Source organism: Cervus canadensis, chromosome 4 (genome assembly GCF_019320065.1).
Source record: "Cervus canadensis isolate Bull #8, Minnesota chromosome 4, ASM1932006v1, whole genome shotgun sequence".
NCBI classification, from domain to species: domain Eukaryota; kingdom Metazoa; phylum Chordata; class Mammalia; order Artiodactyla; family Cervidae; genus Cervus; species Cervus canadensis.
In genome coordinates this window covers 73,399,897-73,420,927 of record NC_057389.1, presented here as the reverse complement: position 1 = coordinate 73,420,927, position 21,031 = coordinate 73,399,897, and the positions used below count along the sequence as shown (strand labels likewise).

Below are 21,031 nucleotides of genomic sequence, written 5' to 3'. Positions count from 1 at the left end.
ATAACCTTTCTGTATGAGCTAATGAAACGTGCCACATGAAGAACACACTTTGAAAAGGCAGATCCTTACAGTTCACTTCTGGAATTATCATAACTTAACTGGACAGAGATTAAAGATACAATTAGAATTGCCTGCATTAAATATTAATAAGACACTGTGATGTTCTCTATTTATAGCCAGTCAGTGAATATGCTCAATAAACGTTTATTCCCCAAACCAAGTTTAGTTTTTCTCCTCTCCAAGATTCCCCCCACTTTGTGCGTGCTGTTCGGCTACAACTGTGCTTCCTCCCTCTTCTCCTAGGTGCCTGAGTGTTGGAAGGCAGTCACTCAGTAATGAAAGATGAAAAGCTTAAAAATACAGATATGCAGGAATGAGTCAGGGCATCAGTGATATTATTAGAAACAATTAGGAAATTATTTCTAGCTTGAACATGTTAGCAACATTAGAAAACAAAAAGGTAGCCGCTCCCAAATCCAGGCTGGGAAGGTCTATAAGAAAGTAACCCCCTCGATGTGGAACTGCCAAGTCAGATTTGAAATCAGGGCCAAAGTAGCTCACGGTATACAGTACAAATAGCTGTAAATTACCTAATTACCAAGATGTCATTCAGAACTTTAAATGGCCATACACCCTGAAAGAACATCTTGACTGAACTAGAGATGGTCCTCTCACAAATGTTGATCGTTAAACCTGTGAAACATGAACTGAAACTGCAGAAGAAGAACTGAAATAGATTTTGAGAAAGAAATGGAAAGTTAAAAAGCACGAGAAAGAGCCAACCTGTTGGAAGTTTTCAGGCTTTTTAATACTTTGATCATTGAAGTAGTAGTTCATTACTTATTTCTACTTTTCAATGCTTTGCAAGAGTGCATGGCCTCACACTAAAGAATTTATGTCAAAATGAATGTAGTTCATTTATGTAGTTAGTATTATAAAATTAATAAGACTAGGGACTATCTCCCATGACTGAACTTAAGACACAGACCTCTACAAATAATAAACCTGATTTATATAGGAAGGGATGCCCCCAAATTTTCAGACACACTAGGATTTCAGGAATTTATTTTATATAAAGTTGAAAGGTTATTCTGTTCCTCTTTGCAACCCCATGACTGAGGCCTGCCAGGCTCCTCTGTCCATGGGATTCTATTTGCAAGAATACTGGAATAGATTGCCATTCCCTTCTCCAGGGGATCTTCCTGACCCAGGAATCCAATCTGGGTCTCCGGCATTGCAGGCAGATTCTTTACCGTCTGAGTTACCAGGGAAGTTCATACACTAAATAAGAAGGGATACTCCCAAATTTTCAGGTACACAGTAACTAATTAGGATTTCAGCAATTTATTTTATATAAATTTGAAAGGTTATTCTGTTTTTAATTGATTAGAATGTGTCACAGTCTACAAACATCCCATCAGGAATTTACTGCAATGCCTATGAAATGGCAACACAGTACATTATGAAATAACTGAAACCAGACAGAGAATTCTAAAGACTCCCCTGTGCTCCTCTTTCCAAGGCTGGACTTGCAAGTTTCTACCTCTTATAGGCTACTTTTTAAAATTAAATCTCAATGTCCCATTTAATTGCAAAAAAAGACAATAATAACTCTCTGGTGTAGCACATTTAACTTCTTGCAAAAGAAAGGCTGTTGCCCATGAGGCAAGATCGTTCCTCATTTACTGAGAACCAAACCTGAACCAGGACAGAGAAGTTGGTCTCTGAGGCTTTCACATTCGTTTCAGAGGAACTTCAAACCCTGCTCCAGAAATACAGCAGCAGCTTCACACTTGCATTTTATCCTCTGGATTACATCCAGTACAGTCATCGTTGAAAATGAGGATGAAGCTGCTGCTCCCTGCTCCGTGGGGAAGACATGCACGCAGTACATTTCTTTCCATTAGTGAAGGCCTTTTCAGAGCCAGCCGGGAGTTGTGGCTGAGAGCTGCTGGCCAGGATTGTTGGTCTGTGATCATGAAATATGATTGCTTTTCTTTATTGCAAATTAACCGCCTTTAGCCGTTCCTGCTCAGGCTTGTCTGTCAGGGCTACATCCTCCACTAGATCGATGAAATGTCTGGTGTATCTCACAGCTAGTCCTGGGCCACATTTTTCTCCTTCACAATCCTCGTTCCTGAGTGATCTCATCCACTTCCATGGCTTCAGATATCACCCACAGGCCAATGACTCCCACCGTTACAACTCAGCCCTGACCTCCTTTCCAGACTCATTTTGCAAACACACTCAAGGTTTTTCTTTTCCTTGGCTATTTTGCAGGCATCTCAAATGTACCATGTCCAAAACTGAATCCTTGATTCCTTCCTGTCCCCAGATTGCTACTCCTCCACTCTTTACTATCTAAATTAACAGCATCCCTTCTATCCATGTGCTCAAGTCAGAGACCTGGGAGTTGTCCACCATACCATCCCCTCCCTTACCTAGTCCAGTACCAAGTTCTTTCCATTCCACCTTCCTCCTATTCTCTATTCACTTGCCTCTATCAGCCCCAGTCCAAGCCCCTTGCCAATCTCTTCCCACAGCAGCCAGGGTTTTTATGTAAATCTGAAAACGACACTTCACTTAAATTCTCTGCTAACCATTGTACTTCCTTGTTCTTGAAATCTTCATCATTTGCTTACATCTTCATTGTCTGTCTTACTTTACTAGAATACGCACTTTGAGAGCAGAACTTGTATATCTTGTTCACTGTGTCGTCCTCTAGGCCTACGAGGGTACCTGGGACCTGACACTTCTGACAGAAGCAGAAGTTAACTGCCTCTCTCTCCACTATATTTAAACACTTCTCCATGAAAACATGCTGACCTGAAAAGTGAGAGCCCTAAATACATATGTGGGTGCTTTGTTGTAAAAGCTAGAGAAACAGATTTCTCCTTTACCTGGTTAAATATGTGGTTTTCTTCTTTTGAAGCACCTCAGACTGTGGTTTCTCTTATTGTCATCAATCAGTTCTTTTGAAGAGCAAGATTTAGCAACTTAAGTATCCATCAACAGATGAATGGATAAAGAAGATGTGGTACATATATGCAATGGAATATTACTCAACCATAAAAAAGAAATACTGCCATCTGCATCAACATGGATGGACCCAGAGATTATCATACTAAGCGATACGATATCATTCATACGTGTGGAGTCTAAAAAAATTATATAAATGAACTTATTTACAAAACAGAAACAGACTCACAGTCATAGAAAATAAACTTATGGCTACCAGAAAGGATGAGGGAGGGAACAAATTAGGAGCTTGAGATAAACATATACATGTATGAGTGTGCTCAGTCACTCAGTCATGGCTGACCTTTTGGGACCTCGTGGACTGTAGCCTGCCGGGCTAGTCTGTCCATGGAATTTTTCACGGCAAGAATACTGGAGTGGGTTGCTATTTTCTACTCTGGGGGATCTTCCCAACCCAGGGATCGAGCTCATGTTTCCTGCATCCCCTGCATTGGCAGGTGGATTCTTTACCACTGTGCCTCGTGGGAAGCCTCTAATATATATATATATACTACCCACTGTGTAGCACAGAGAACTATATTCACTGTCTCATAACAAGCTACAATGGAAAATAATCTGAAAATGGATAATTGAATACATGTCACTCTACTGTACATGTGAAGCTAATACAACTTTGCAGATTAACTATAATTTTAAAAAAATGCAAACATAAAAAATAAAGGGGAAAGACTTACTTTGTATAATGAGAAAACCTCAAAGGACAATAATACAAATATTTAGTGTAAAACCAGGGTGCAGTGGTTCTGTCTTGAACTACAGTGGAAGATTAAACATACACCCACCTTTCACTCTGTCTGGATCTGTGATGAAACACATAATCAAAGGTATACCCGGGGAGCAAGTGAGATATACGAATAAATGTTCTCAAAGAAGAAAGTGCTGGAAGTACTGATTTACTTGTGTTTGAGAATACACTTGTATGTTGTTGACTAATGAGAAATGATGCTTTATATATATATCTATATATATAAAGGATTACCACAACATCAAAACTATTTAAGACAGTTTACAGAAATAGGTATGACTGCTGTTTGAGCTTCCCTGGTGGCTTAGAGGGTAAAGCGTCCGCCTGCAATGCGGGAGACATGGGTTCAATCCCTGAGTCGGGAAGATCCCCTGGAGAAGGAAATGGCAACCCACTCCAATATTCTTGCCTGGAAAATCCCATGGACGGAGGAGCCTGAGAGGCTACAGTCCAAGGGGTGGCAAAGAGTTGGACACGACTGAGCGACTTCACTTCACTTATCTCACTGCCTCTCCTCTATGTCTTTACATCTCCTTTCTTAGCTTAATCAAATGTCTATTTTGGCAATGTTTGTGGTAAGGCAAACTGATTTTTAGGGAATACTGGTTTTAGTATCAACAATTATAAGTTTAGAGATAAACACTGGTGTCAAAACTATACTGACCCCTTTATACAAGAAAAAAAAAGTGCTCAGAAGGGGGAAAAAAACCCAAACCTTTTCATGACACTAATGAATGAAAAACTATAGTTTTCTGAAATTAACAAAAGTTACCCATAACATTCAAAAAACTAAGATCATGGCATCCAGTTTCATCACTTCATGGCAAATAGATGGGGAAGCAATGGAAACAGTGACAGACTTTATTTTCTTGGGCTCCAAAATCACTGCAGATGGTGATTGCAGCCATGAAATTAAAAGATGCTTGCTCCTGAAAAGCTATGACAAACCTAGACAGCATATTAAAAAGCAGAAACATTACTTTGCCGACAAAGGTCCATCTAGTCAAAACTATGGTTTTTCCAGTAGTCATGTATGGATGTGAGAGTTGGACAATAAAGAAGGCTGAGTGCCAAGAATTGATGCTTTTGAACTGTGGTGTTGGAGAAGACTCTTGAGAGTCCCTTGGACTGCAAAGAGATCAAACCAGTCAATCCTGAAGGAAACCAGTCCTGAATATTCATTGGAAGGACTGATTCTGAAGCTAAAGCTTCAATTCTTTGACCACCTGATATGAAGAGCCAACTCATTAGAAAAAACCCTGATGCTGGGAAAGACTGAAGGCAAGAGGAGAAGGATATGACAGAGGATGAGATAGTTGTATAGCATCACCAATTCAATGGACATGAGTTTGAGCAAGCTCTGGGAGATGGTGAAGGACAGGGAGGCCTGGCATGCTGCAGTCCATGGGCTCACCAAAAGTCGGACATGACTACGTGACTGAACAACAACAAAACCCATAACACTGGTTTCCCATGTGGCTCAGTGGTGAAGAATCCACCTGCAATGCACGAGACACAAGAGATGCGGGTTTGATCCCTGGGTTGGAAAGGTCCCCTGGAGGAGGGCATGGCTACCCACTCCAGTATTCTTGCCTGGAGAATCCCATGGACTGAGGAGACTGGCAGGCTATAGTCCACAAGGTCGCAAAGATTCAGACATGACTGAAGCGACTGAAGACACACACACACACACACACACACACACACACACACACACATAACGTTATCCCAATTAAGAAATTGCTAATATAGTGAAGTACTCAAGTCACTTTCTTAATAACCTCACCTGCAAACACATAATTTCCTTACCCATGAAATTTGTTATACTTGGAACTTTGAAATGGTGACCACAGATGCATGTATATGTCATTACTAATTCTTGCCTAGTTAAAATTTGATCCAGTGGGCCCAGTATTAGGAAGGATGGAAAAGAAAACAATTTGGACAGCATGTCTGGCTGCTGTGGTCTGTTAACAGAAGTTCTTTAAACTAACCTTAGCTCTCTTGCATTTGAATTACTCCAAATCTAAATAGGGCTTAGTAAAAAAAAGACTGCTTTGGGGATATACAAGTGGCCATAACCAACAGGAAACACTCCACAAGAAGTCAAATGGCTAAAAGTTGACCCCCTGTATCAGGATTTGATTGCACTCTAGGAGAAAAGAAAGGAATTGCTGAGCCCCTGGTGATGTATCTGTGACACCAGCCTCCACACAAACATTCCAGGGTGGAAAATTCAACAGGATAGAGAAGAAACAACAAAAGAAAGAAAGAAAAAGAGAGTGAGGGGTGGGGAGAGGGCCACAGCCAGCAGAAGCAGCAGAGATTCAGACTGTGAGAGGGGCTGACCCTGGAAGGGTCAGAAGCAATGACCATGGCAGCAAGCAGAGGCAATGCTATCCAGAGAGAAAAGACAAGTGCCAAGAACCTTAATCCCTTATCACCTTCAGGTCACACAGATGGAGACCCTAACACAAAAGAACATAGTCTTGGGAAAATCAATACATCGAAGGTTCTTAACCTGATGTTGAATGCAAATTTGGGGGAGCATGCATTTTGCTGACCCCAAGTGCTTGAAAACCAGTGGTGTGCCTCATCACAGGGACAAGCTAAGTCATTCACTCTGTGTCTCCTACCACCTTTAGAAAAGCACATGCTCATTTTCAAGGGCAACATATTAAAGAAGACAAATGTCAGGGAAGACAGCAACTTTAAAGGGGGGCAAAAGAAAAAAAAGAAAGAAATCACTGGATGATTTTTAATGCAGTCCTGGAAATAGTAAAGCACCCCCTTGCAGATTCCTTTCCTTGTTCTGCACATAGCTGATTCACAGCTCTTAAGCAAATCTGGTAGTACTGCAATTGGCTCCTGGCCACAGAGATACAGACAAATTATGTCTACTGGAGGTGCAATTCCTTCCTCATTTTCTTGTCTGCCTGTGTGGCACTTAGCAGTCTCCTTTGAAACAATCATCAGACTTACTGATTCCTCATTAATGAATGAGTTAAGCAATATCTTTGGCATGTCCATTTTGTATTTTTGAGTCACAAATTGATCTTCTTAAAAATATACCCTTTAACACATAATAGAATTTTCCCCTCAAAACCATGTGAAGTCAAAACAAAACTGCAGTACATATCATTCTTTAGAGAGAACTCATACACATTTTGGAGAAGGCAATGACAACCCACTCCAGTACTCTTGCCTGGAAAACCCCATGGACAGAGGAGCCTGATGGGCTGCAGTCCATGGGGTCGCGAAGAGTCGGACATGACTGAGTGACTTCACTTTCACTTTTCACTTTCATGCATTGGAGAAGGAAATGGCAACCCACTGCAGTGTTCTTGCCTGGAGAATCCCAGGGACAGCGGAGCCTGGTGGGCTGCCGTCTATGGGGTCACACAGAGTCGGACACAACTAAAGCAACTTAGCAGCAGCAGCAGGATACGCATTTCCTATGGCAACTAATTTTTCCAGGGTCCTGGAAGAGTGTGTTAATAAAAGTCCAATATTCTGCAGCTAACGATTCCATGAAGCCATGGTGCTTAGGGATAAGATGGGCTTCCCAGGTGGCTCAGTGGTAAAGAACCTGCCTGCTAGGCAGACAGAGGAGACATGGGTTCAATCCCTGGATAGTGAAGGTCGCCTGGAGGAGGAAATGGCAACCTACTCCAATATTCTTGCCTGGAAAATCCTGTGGGCAGAGGAACCTGGCAGGCTACAGTCCATGGGATTGCAAAGAGTTGGACACAACTGAGCGATGGAGCACGCACACACAGGGATATTACTGAGACTCAACTTTCCTATCTACAAGTTGGGGCTAATGATCCCCACCTCTTGGAGTTGTCGCAAAGATAAATGGACATGGACCACAAAGGAGGATCTCACAGAATACCTGGCATAGAGGTTTTCACCACGGGTTTGCTTAAATAAGTCAACAAATTAAACTTCAAATACCTTCCAAGGCTCTCCAGTATTGAGTGACATTTGGTGAAAATCAATCAACTCCTTCTGGACTCAATATGGAAATGCAAAATGCTTACAAATGCAAAATGCCTGATGACTGTATGAATACAAAGACTTCACATACTTTAGTGAATAAGGAGTTACAGAACCTTTTCCATGATGACCTTAAAAAAACTAACACATATTAAATTTTCCTTTATCAGGGAATTTCTCTCTTTTTTTCTTTTCAGGTAGATTTCAGTACCACCAGGACTCTATAGGTAACACAAGTATATTTTGTCTAGGGAAAACTGGCCCATGGAGAACAGAATCAAACCCTGAGGGGAGGAAAAAAGACAAATGGTATCGACATCCACACAAAGCTGTGTGATAGTGGGTAAAATGTAAAGGAAATGGGTCAACTATAAAGCCAAAGTGAAAACCCACAGCAGACAACAAGATTACTCCATAAAGTCACAGCTTCACCCCCAGACTTTCCAAAGCTTCCCAGAGAACCAGAGACCCAAAGGCAGAGCTTCCTGCCAGGTAAGAACAGCATGGATGGAAACAAAGGATGAAGGTCAAGAGTCCTGGGTTTTAGACTTGGGTGCAATTTAATTTCTTCATATTCGTTTTCTCATCTACTAAGTGGGGCATCGTTTCAAGGCGGTCTGGCTTAAGTTAGATTTGTGTGCATGTGTGCTAAGTCACTCAGTCACATCTGACTCTTTGCGACCTCATGGACTACAGCCTGCCAGGCTCCTCTGTCTATAGGATTCTCCAGGCAAGAATGTTGCAGTGGGTTGCCATTTCCTTCTCCAGGGGATCTTCCCAACCCAGAGATTGAACCTGGGTCTCTTACATGTCCTGCATTGGCTGGTGGGTTCTTTACCACTAAAAGTCAGAAAACTCCAGCAGTGTGCTTCTGGGCTCATGACTACAGACCACAAACGCACACTGAGTTTGCTTCCTTATTTAATACACTTGAGGTAGAGAAGCAGGAATTCAAATCCAATACTTGCACACACTGTGTTCTTTCTACTCGTTTCTCCTTATATTTTCTATTTTCCAAATTTGTGGACAAGAGAAATTATGTCCTGAAGAAAATACTACGAAGCTTTTCCCCTGTGTGATCTTGAACTGGTTTTGTTGCTTTAATTCTGGAATCTTTTCATTTTGATTTTGGGTTCAATTGTATGTTTTTGATGCCTGTGGCTTAATTTTGTGATGATTTTGAAATGGAAAATGTCATTTCCTAAGTTTCAATACCATTAACTCCATATTAGACTCCATCTCTGCTTTTTTGTTGTTGTTTTGTTTTTTCCAGTTAATTTGCTCCATAAATCATGAGATGACTTGATTGCTTTCTGCTCCTGCTGCTGCTAAGTCACTTCAGTCGTGTCCAACTCTGTGTGATCCCATAGACGGCAGCCCACCAGGCTCCCCTGTCCCTGGGATTCTCCAGGCAAGAACACTGCAGTGGGTTGCCATTTCCTTCTCCAATGCATGAAAGTGAAAAGTGAAAGTGAAGTCTCTCAGTCCTGTCCGACTCTTAGCGATCCCATGGACCGCAGCCTACCAGGCTCCTCTGTCCATGGGATTTTCCAGGCAAGAGTACTGGAGTGGGGTGCCATTGCCTTCTCCGTGATTGCTTTCTAGAAAGCATAAACTCTGACAAGATATGCCTGATGTGTCTAGATACACTTACACCAGGGCTGGAAGAAAGTTTGATGATATCTGTATGAAGGGGTATGGTTGGATCCCTTGGGATGTCAGTCTTGTAAATATTAGAATGGAGATTACAGGAATAGAAATGGATTTTGTGGCTACTCAGAGTGAGAGGTTAACAGTCATGAGAACTCATTGGCTAGTCACTGTATTTTGAACTTAACACCACATTATCCCCAGAACTGCCTAGAATCTGCACTATCTTACTGAAGCTTCGCAACAATCTCAGGAGGGAGGTAATTATTCCCACTTAGAGATATGGCAAATGAGGCCCAGAGAAATTAAGTTGTTTTCTCAAGGTCGTACAGTCAGTAAGTGGAAGAGATGAACTTGATCCTAGATATGTCCAAATCCAACCCATTCTCTGAAGAGTTCTGCTATACCATACAAGCATAAAAACAAAACAAAACAACAACAAAACTCTCTCTTGAAATATGGGAACGGGAAGACCTAATAATATTTGACAAAGTGAAATGAAATAAAAATAAAAAAAGATACCAGGTTTCCCTGGTGGTAAGAAATGGACTCAATAAAATAGATCAATCCAGCTGGGTTTGAAACATCCTGCATTTCTAGGGAAAACCCAGACTAGTTTCAAAATATTTTAAAATGAAATTAAAAAAAATAACATGCTTAGACTATTCAAAAGCCATAATAAAAATATTTAAAGTGAGAAGTCTCACTTTCAGCTTTGCTAACCACTGCGCAGTCCTGACCCTGACCACTGCTTTCCAGAGACAACTATTCTTTTGGTATCCTTTCAGAGTTGCTGTCTTCTCTGCACAGATGAGCATATATATGAATAGACAGATACTGAGCAGGGTGAAGAGGTTTTTGTTGTTGTTCAGTCACTAAGGTGTGTCTGACTCTTTGTGACCCCATGGATTGCAGCATGCCAGGCTTCCATTCCTTCACTATCTCCCAGAGTTTGCTCAAATTCATATCCACTGAGTTGGTGATGCTATCTAACCATCTCATCCTCTGTCTCTCCTTTCTCCTCTTGCCTTCAATCTTTCCCAGCATCAGGGTCTTTTCCAATGAGTCGGTTCTTCACATCAGGTAGCCAAAGTATTGGAGCTTCAGCTTCAGTATCAGTTCTTCCAATAAGTATTCAGGGTTGATTTCCTTTAGGATTGGCTGGTTTGATCTCCCTGCTGTCCAGGGGACTCCTAAGAGTTTTCTCCAGAACCACAATTCAAAAGCATCACTTCTTCAGCTTTCTTTACACTCCAACTCTCACATCAGTATATGATTACCAGGAAAACCATAGCTTTGACTATACAGACTTCTGCCATCGGCAAAGTGATGTCTTTGCCTTTTAATATGCTATCTAGGTTTGTTACAGCTTTCCTTCCAAAGAGCAAGCGCCTTTTAATTTCATGGTTGCAGTCACTGTCCACAGTGATTTCTGAATCTGAAAAAATAAAATCCATCACTGCTTCCACTTTTTCCCCTTCTATTTGCCACGAAGTGATGGGACCAAATCCCACGATCTTAGTTTTTTGAACGTTGAATTTTAAGCTGGTTTTGTCACTCTCCTCTTTCACCCTCATCAAGAGGCATTAAGAAGTCTTAGAGGCTTGTAATTCTTATTAATGCTACTTTTGAGTGATCAGAGACTAAACAGTAATTCCAGTTTATGAAATTCTGTAATTCCCTGCAAGACTAGGACATAAAATGGTGAGATGCCAGAGGCACATGGCTGTTATCTTTAGTCCCATTCATGTGACAGCAATCAGAGTCCTTCAGTGAGTGGTGAGAAGGTAGCAAGGTTGAAACAGAGGTCTTTACTTAACTGGGGCAGGGGGAGGTTATGATCAGAGAAACTGTGCAGTTTATCATCCTAATGGGATCCCTCTGAAAAGGGTACTATTAGCAATTACGCTCTGACAACAAATCTGTGCCTCTTCCAGCAGGTAAATGTAAGTGGTCACTAAAGACTACTTAAGTACTGAAGCACTAAAGGCACTCAAGACTAAATAAGAAAGGGTCAAAAGTCAGGGTTACCCAAATATTTAGGACCTGAGAAATTTCTTGGGAACCCCACATGAGCACTAGCCAGCTTTTATTCTGAATTATGTTAAAAACAAAAACCCAATTCTTCAAGAAGTTAAGAGTCTTAAGCGAGGGGTGAGGGGTAATTCCCTCTAGCTAAATAAGTTTGGGAAACAGTGTATATGAGGGACAAGGGTCCCATTTGAGTGGCAAAAAATGTACTAATAATTATTAAAGGTCTTGAGGATTAGTGGAGTAAAGGAACATTTTAACTTTACTTACTCAGGTTTTTCAAACTACACAGATGACCCATTAACAAATTTGTAGGCTAAGATCAGTGAAAATTATTGGCTAACAAATGGACTTGAATTCTTGCTATTCCTCTGGAATGGATTCATAATTGTCTCCTGTAAATAGGGGAGGGCAGGACAGGCAGCCAGGCAAAAAGACAAGTAAGGTGGTGACTGTGAGCCTGGGATTCAGAGGCTCACTGTCTGGGTCAGAACCCTAGTTTGGCTATTGAGTGCTGGGTCTCTGGGGCTAGTTACCTAACTTCTCTGTGCCTTAGTTTCCCCACATGCAAATGAGGATACCTGAGGTTTTTATGATGATTAAACAGGAATAACCCATAAAAAGTGCTTAGGGGAGCACCAGGTGTGAAAAAATAACATCAACCAATGTGAACTATTATTACTACTGTCATTAATGTTGTTATCCCTATTATTAAAGTAGGTAGGTATTGTTGACATTCAGCTGGTATGGGATGGTAAGAGTCTTGTGATGATGACTTGTGAAATAGGAGTGAGGAGAGATGACAGGACATTAACCCAAAGACGTGAATCATTCAACAAAACTTCTGAGTGTTCATAATGTATCAGATACTGTGGTTTCAGAAATAAACAACCTATCCTTTCTGTCCAGACACTCAAGTCTAAGGTGGAGTGGGGGCAGGAAGCAGATGGTTACACAGCTCACGAATCCTGAAAGCAATGGTAGCAAAGAGAAGGAACAATAATTTTGCTGAAATGGAAGGAAATTAGGTTTGAGGAAGGTTTCACAAATAGAGACTGACCCAAGAGGCAGCCTTGGAAGATACAGAAGAGTCTGCCTTAACAGAAAGAAATGTGACTGCATTCCAGAGCTGACCTACAGAATTCCTACCAGAGTTAGGAATGAAAAAGTCTGCCCAGCAGCGTACCTATATGTGAGAAACCCAATGAGGCATGTGGGTCCTATGGATTTTAGAGAAACTTTTAAATTTTTGATTGAAGGATAATTGCTTTACGATGTGGTGCTGGTTTGTGAATCAGCTATAAGTATATACATATTCCCTCTGTCTTGATCCTCCCTCTCACTCTGTGCCCCCACCACCATCTCATCCCAGCAGGTCATCATTTTAGAGAAACCTTAAACACAAACTACGTATAATTTGTTGTCAAGGCCAGGAAAATTTACTACAATGGTACTCAGTTTCTGAGAAAGCTTTGGGAGGGAAAGAACAGATACAGCAGGAAATGGGCAGCAATCTCTTTGGCAAGGGCTATGTGTATCAGAAGGTCTGGCGCTTTCTAGAAATTCATGGTTGGACTTAATCAGAATCCTCAGGACTACAGTCTAAGCAGCTGTATTTGGAGGAAGCACTCTGATGGATGGTTCTGATGGAAGGTAATGGTGGAAGATCCCTACTCTGAGGTGTACTTCTACAACATAAAACTTTACAATTTTCAACAGACATACTTTGGCCATTAAGACATGCTGTAAATAGCCTATGAACAGATGTAAGTGAAAGTGAAAAGTGTCAGTCTCTCAGTCATGTCCGACTCTTTGAAACCCCATGGATTGTAGCGCGCCAGGCTCCTCTGTCCATGGGATTCTCCAGGCAAGAATACTGGAGTGGGTTGCCATGCCCTTCTCCAGAAGGATCTTCCTGACCCAGAAAGGATCTTCCTGGTCTCCCGCATTGCAGGCAGATTTTTTACCATCTGAGCCACTAGGGAAGCCTATGAAGAGATGTAACTCCTCAAATTTTTTTTTCACCTAAAACTAGATGTGAGTTTGCACACAGAATCCAGAGAAAATATTTTCACAGTAGAGCTTATTCTATTCAAGCCTCAAAGAGAACAGAAAAGTTACCCTCTTTATATGATACTTTAATCAAAACTTGAACAGGACCTAACTCTATCACTAGGCTTCACATGAGTTTGAAATTAAATAAGAATATCCTACAAGTGTTTATATCAAACTGACTTTAGTGAGCTATTCTTTTTCTTTTTAAATTAAATGAAATCTTCCTTATTTATTATATGCGTTATTATATGGGATTAGGATACTTTATGTTTTTCTTAAAGATTTTTCAATTAAGCTGAATTTATTTACATACCTTCTTGAGGACAGAGGCCTTTCCATTGTTGATATAAGCCGAGCTTCTACCAGACTATAGAGGAAAGTCCTCTAAACAAGCCACATGATGTTCTATACTTTTCCACCCCCTAAGTTCTCCCATCCTGCCAGAGGCCCTGGCTCCTCACGAATATTTATATTCACTCCTGTGCTATGAAAACCAGTAACAGACTTAAAATGCCAACACACTAGAGTGCAGTTTAGCTACTGAGCCAGCCCCTAAAACTGGAATCGGTGATCAGCACAGCCTTCCAGGTCTCTTCAGGCTGCTCCTGGCTATATAACACAGACAACCAGACAACCAAATTACAGCTGACATTTGTGTGGTCTGCAAAATATTTTTTACAATAACACTTTCATGTGTTTATGAAAGGCTTTGTTCTGGTTTGGTCCTCTTACTATTATAACCTGAGGGTTAGTATTAGTAACCCTGAGGGAGCAGATGAGAGGATTGAGGCTCAACAGTCAAGGGACTTGTCCAAGGGCATTTAGCGAGGGGCGTAGTTAGGGTCCATGGCAGTCAATTATGGGGCGTGGCTGCTCTGTAAGAAAAGTGAAATTAAGAGAATGTATACTCTTCATAAATTTTCTATCAAATGCTGTGATGCGACTGAGCCAGCTATATAATCTCACTTCATAGAGCTTATCTACTCTCCAAGATAAGGTAACTCCTTGAACTTAAAGAAAAAAAAAAAAAAAGAGGCTAGGCCTTACACATCAGAAGAGAGAAAAAAAAGGAAAGCAAAATGATGTGTACACCCTGTTTCACTCCTGAAGGCTCAGTTTAAATACCACCTCTTCCAAAAAGTTTTTCCAAAATCCAGTGGTAAAGTAATCTAAATCCAAAGGAAAGAATAAAACGTTCCCTCTTCCAGTATATTTTCTGCCTTGTGGGAGAGTTAACTTTCTGTCTTAGCTTACTTGATTACAGTCCTGGACAACTAAGGGACCACTCTGTCTATGCATCTCTCTCTTCTCCAAAGTGCTTAACACGTGCCTTCCAGCTTCCATGGAGTGAGACAAAGTCCACTGTTCCCATCTGCCTTGCTGGAACCTATCACTATCTTTACCAGTAATTCATTAAGACATGTCAGGGAATCAACTCCACTTCACGTATCTAGAGCTTAACAAATGGATTTACTTATACTCAATGGATGAAAACATAGTCCCAACTGTGGGATGTTAAATACCTTTTGTTTTAAAGCAGAATAATCTATATAAAAGATAGGCATTTTCATTTCTTTTCTCTCTCTCTCTCTCTTTTTTTGGTCTACTGCTTTTCTCTCCTGTCTTTTGCCAAAACATACAGAATAAACAGACACTTATATTTGGTGAAGTGACCATATTTAGCTAACTGAATCCGTACTGCAAATGTTCTGGCATCTTCTATGAAAATATCCCAAACCCATGTGTTTGAGTATTTTAGGAGCAGTAACCTCTTGGCCTCAACTTGGGCATCTCTCAAATATGCCTCTTGGCACAGCCTCCCAACATTCTTGTCAAAACCTTTCCCCAATAACTGTATGATAAGGTTAAGCTAGTCAAGCATTTTAGAGCCATGTCAAGTCCTAAGAGGCTAGATTCCATTAAAGGTAAGCAAACGGTAAGATGAGATTTGCTGGGTCTTAAAGTAAATTATCTCATTCCAAATATCAAGATATACTGAAGCTCTAAAATTACAGGGTATAACCTTGAAAGAAAAGAAAAAAAGACCCTAGTGGTTTACAGAAGAAATGTGCTTACCGCTGGCTACCTCCAGAGTGGCACTTAGGTTCTCTGTGAGGTGATTTCTACCCCTCTTTCTAACCCTTTCCCCGCTCTTAATGCTCAGGTATCCTCCATTGTTTTATTTAGATTAGGATGCCTTACAGAGGTTGCAACCTAGACACTCTGTTGTTTGGCCCATATAGTGTTGTATTCTTTTTTTTTTTTAAATTAATTTACTTATTTTAATTGGAGGCTAATTACTTTACAATATTATGGTGGCTTTTGCCATACACTGACATGAATCAGCCACAGGTGTACATGTGTGCCCCCCATCCTGAACCCCCTCCCACCTCCCTCCCCACCCCATCTCGCTGGGTCTTCCCAAAGCACCAGCTTTGAGTGCCCTGCTTCATGCATCAAACTTGCACTGGTCATCTATTTTACATATGATAACTGTATTCTTAGAATTAGTGGGTCATGTTTTTAAAAAATGTAGCCTCAAATTCTATGTTTCTGATTTTTCTTTTGGCTAATCATAAGGTCTGACCAAAACAGGCCCACATTCCCACATGGCAACCATGGTCTTGAGGTAAACTGTGGCTGTCCGCCTTTAGAAGGAGATATCCTTCCTGGTTTACCACAGGCCTTCCCTGGCCATCTTCACACAGGTACGTTCAGTTTCCAGGCTCTGCAGCCATTTTTAAATATGAATAGGGACTTCTCTGGTTAAGGTAAGTGGTTAAGACACAGTGCTTCCACTGCAAGGGGCATGGGTTTGATCTCTGGCCAGTGAAACAAGATCCTGCATGCTGCATGGTGTGGTCACATGCGGTCAAAAAATAGGGGAAAAAGAAAAAAAGAAAGAAAGAAATGTGACAACATTTCGGAACCAACCTATAGAATTCCTACTGGCTTTTAAGAAATTAGAATTCTGCCCAGCAGAGTCTGTATGTCTGAAACCAAAGGACATGTGAGTTTAAATTAGAAATAATTTAAACCTAAATTATGAGTAGCTAGTGAATGTTTACGGAAAGTTAGCTTGGGAAAAAGGTAGGAAGGTTAAGAGTAATAAGAAATTGTTTTCATAACACTTGCTATATAGTTACAGGCATCAAACTCTCTCCCTAATTTCTACAGAATGTGTTCACTGGGTCTCAGAGAGGTGGTGAATGTGCCAAATTTGTAAATATCCTGGGAGAAAGCTGAACTTGGATTTTCCATACAGTTTGGAGCTCTATCAGTAAACAGACTTTTAGTAGAAAAGCCTTCTCCCAGCCAGTTACTCATTCATTCACTCAACACATGTTTTACTGAGCACCAAAGTGCCTGCTCTCAAGAAGCACAGATTCTAGTAGAGGGAGACCCTAAGACAGAAATTAACAAATCTGTATATACATATGTCAAACAGTGACAGGGATTAGAAAAAAATAAGGGAAGCTTTGCACAGTGGCAGTATCGTAGCCAATGAGGTTTATTCGAGGCACGATTATTGCTAATAGAAAAAAATAAGGGGATTTTGTGTGTTGGTGGGGGTGGAGAGGATGGGCAAACAGTAGGAGTGGTGGAGAGACTGTTATTTTCTCCAGGGCAGTTGGTGAAGGCCTTTATGGAAAGGTGGCATTTGAGCAGAAACTTGATGGAAACAAGGGAGAGCCACCTTGGGTGAAATTCTATCCATTCCTCAATGATGCTTCCCAAATATCATCTCTTCCTTGAAGTGTTTACTGAATAATCCTGTCAAAAACTTTCTTTTTGCAAACTACTTTGTATCATAATTATTTGCTTCCATTTTCCCTGAAAAGGAAATCTCTGGGGTTGGTTATATTTATATTTATTCCTATCCATAATAAATTTGCTGGCATATTGAGTGCAGCACTTTCACAGCATCATCTTTCAGGATTTGAAATAGCTCAACTGGAATTCCATAATCTCCACTAGCTTTGCTCATAGTGATGCTTTCTAAGGTCCACCTACTTCACATTCCAGGATGACTGGCCCTAGGTGAGTGAGCACACCATCGTGATTATCTGGGTCATGAAGATCTTTTTTGTACAGTTCTTCTGTGTATTCTTGCCACCTCTTCTTAATATCTTCTGCTTGTGTTAGGTCCATACCATTTTTGTCCTTTATTGAACCCATCTTTGCATGAAATGTTCCCTTGGTATCTCTAATTTTTTTGAAGAGATCTCTAGTCTTTCCCACTCTGTTGTTTTCCTCTATTTCTTTGCATTGATCGCTGAGGAAGGCTTTCTTATCTCTCCTTGCTATTCTTTGGAACTCTGCATTCAAATGGGAATCTTTCCTTTTCTCCTTTGCTTTTCGCTTCTCTTCTATTCACAGCTATTTGTAAGGCCTCCTCAGACAACCATTTTCCCTTTTTGCATTTCTTTTCCATGGGGATGGTCTTGATCCCTGTCTCCTGTACAATGTCACGAACCTCCATCCATAGTTCATCAGGCACTCTATCAGATCTAGTCGCTTAAATCTATTTCTCATTTCCACTGTATAGTCAGATATGCACATGACACTACCCTTATGGCAGAGAGTAAAGAGGAACTTAAAAGCCTCTTGATGACAGTGAAAGAGGAGAGCGAAAGAGTTGGCTTAAAACTCAACATTCAGAAAACTAAGATCATGGCATCTGGTCCCATCATTTCATGGGAAATAGATGGGGAAACAGTGGAAGCAGTGTCAGACTTTATTTTTCTGGGCTCCAAAATCACTGCAGATGGTGATTGCAGCCATGAAATTAAAAGACGCTTACTCCTTGGAAGGAAAGTTATGACCAACCTAGACAGCATATTAAAAAGCAGAGACATTACTTTACCAACAAAGGTCTGTCTAGTCAAGGCTGGGATTTTTCCAGTGGTCATGTATGCATGTGAGAGTTGGACTGTGAAGAAAGCTGAGCTCCGAAAAATTGATGCTTTTGAACTGTGGTGTTGGAGAAGACTCTTGAGAGTCCCTTGGACTGCAAGGAGATCCAACCAATCCATCCTAAAGGAGATCAGTCCTGGGTGTTCATTGGAAGGACTGATGCTGAAGCTGAAACTCCAATACTTTGGCCACCTCATGAGAAGAGCTGACTCATTGGAAAAGACCCTGATGATGGGAGGGATTGGGGGCAGGAGGAGAAGGGGATGACAGAGGATGAGATGGCTGGCATCACCAACTTGATGAACATGAGTTTGAGTAAACTCCGGGAGTTGGTGATGGACAGGGAGGCCTGGCAATTCATCGCAGGAGTGTGCGATTCATGGGGTCGCAAAGAGTCAGACACAACTGAGCGACTGAACTGAACTGATCCATAATAAATGTTCAATTAATCTTTCAAATGCATCTGCTGGGTCAAAAGAAATTCCCAGGTTGTTCTGGGGGAGAAGGAAGCCAAGGGAGGAATGGGAAAACAGTACTGGTTTTTAAAATAAGATATAATGACATAAGAAACTATAAGTTAATTATATTATTTTAATTAGGTATTATATCTAAAATATCATATCTCAAATTTACCTAAGAAACAAATATTGCAATATAGTCCTTTGGGAAAAGTTTATTATAAACAAGTCAATTCATAACTAAAGATAGGCATCCGGAAAAAAAAAATCATCTTTTGATAACATTTGAAACTGGTAAAAATTATTGAATAACCCAAACTCTGCAGAGATAAGACAATTCTGTTTTAAGGACAGATACTGCTTTTTTTAAGACTAAAAAAGCATTTTTTAAGGATAAATTCATAAGAAACTGGAAATTTAAAAAGGCATAAACTTCACCTTTCTTCACTAGTTTGTTAAGAAAGAAAAAGTTGAAAATTAAATTAGGGTTATAACATAAAAATCTTTTCTATTTTGCCCTTATTGAAGCTGGCTAACTTGTAGTTAAAAATAATAAAGCCAAATAGTTTTGTTAAAATAATCATAATCCTTTTATGTTGAGTCATACTTGGTATATTAAACTCATTTTTCAGTTAAGAAAATAACTAAAAAAGGCCATTATAGTTGATCTCTTTTAAGAACTAAAAAACGTTTCCCTAAGTACATTAACTTGCTGTCTGAGAGATGGATTACTTCCCTAATGGTAGATATTTGGGTAACATAAACTTTGGCAAATAAAATAACCAATCAATTTTACCACTAGCTGCCAAATAACAACAAAATAAATCACTTCTCTGAAACACTTTGGCAGCCCCCACCTTTCTGAAGTTTTGCCTCTCCGCCCACTCACCCAGTCCTTCAGGATTTAAGCCACCATCTCATCTCTCCTCATGTCTGCTGCCAGTCCTACTTTAAGAGATGGAAGAAGCCATGGAGACCACAGGCACACAAAGAGGCCGAGAGGTTAATGCAAATTTACAATGTGACCCTCATTAACTCCTGGTCTCTGGCTCCCCAGTGAGAAGGTACTTTATATTGGGATTCTAAATTTTGCTAAATGTAGCAGAGAGTAATTCCTTCATTTAAAACAGAGCTTACAAACTTTGGGCTGGCAACATGCTTTGGTTGGGCCCCCATAATTTTTTTTTAATTGAGATAAAATCCATATCATATAAAAATGACCATTGTAACCATCTAAAAAGGGTACAGCTCCGTGATTTATTATATTCACAACAGGTGACAATCATCACTATCTAATTCCAGAACACTTTCATCAACCCCAAAATGGGCCCTCACAATGCTTTAATTTTGTTTTTCTAATTAGTAAAAAGATGTAAAAATTGGGAGCAGTGACCTAAAAATTCACACTTCCCATTTCTCAAGAAAAATCTGATCTTCTTGTAACATCTGGGGGCAGAGGGTGCAAGGGGATAAGAAACAGGTTTTGTTCAGTTTACCATCTGTCACAGGCCCACAGGGGTCAGGAAATTAGCTAAGACATGTGAGTTAACCACCCTGCTTTAGAGGTTTAGGGACTCAAACCTTTCTGAGTTACTTTTCAGACCTGGGAGTGACTCCAAGAGTGAGTCCAGTCTCAGCCCTCTGTTCCCCTGGCTGGCAATCAGGTTGAGTAAGAAGGCTTCCTAGTTCTGACTTGTCAACACATCTCCAGGCTTCCACCACCTTCTAGACTCACCTTTCCCTCAAAATGCCTTGCATTTTCCACCTCAGCATACTTGCTGAAAAATCTCTCTCTTCACCCTAGAAGCTATCCTATATTTATCTAAGCAACAATCTAAATGCTCGTTCTTTGAGCACCACCAACACAACTTGCCTTTGTTTTATTAAAAAATATTTAAAATAACTTTTATACTATTTAAAAGGTTACTTCCCATTTATAGTTGTTTTAAAATATTGGCTATCTTCTCCATGTCGTACAATAAATCCTTGAACCTGTTTTATACCCAACAGTTTGTACCTCCCACTTCCCCACCACTGTACTGTCCCCTCAGTTAGTAACCACTAGTTTGTTCTCTTTATCTGTGAGTCTGCTTCTTTTGCATTATATACACTATTTGTTGTATTTTTTTAGATTCTA

The 21,031-nt window shown here is 40.5% G+C and overlaps 1 protein-coding gene and 1 pseudogene across 5 annotated transcripts in view; one reads left to right on the top strand and one right to left on the bottom strand.

The window, feature by feature from the left end:
- Window positions 1-21,031, bottom strand: part of TNFAIP8 (TNF alpha induced protein 8) — a 137,572-nt gene that overhangs the window by 2,767 nt on the left and 113,774 nt on the right. The gene's annotated exons all lie outside the window — the stretch shown is intronic.
- LOC122441181 lies at window positions 16,995-17,174 on the top strand (annotated as a pseudogene).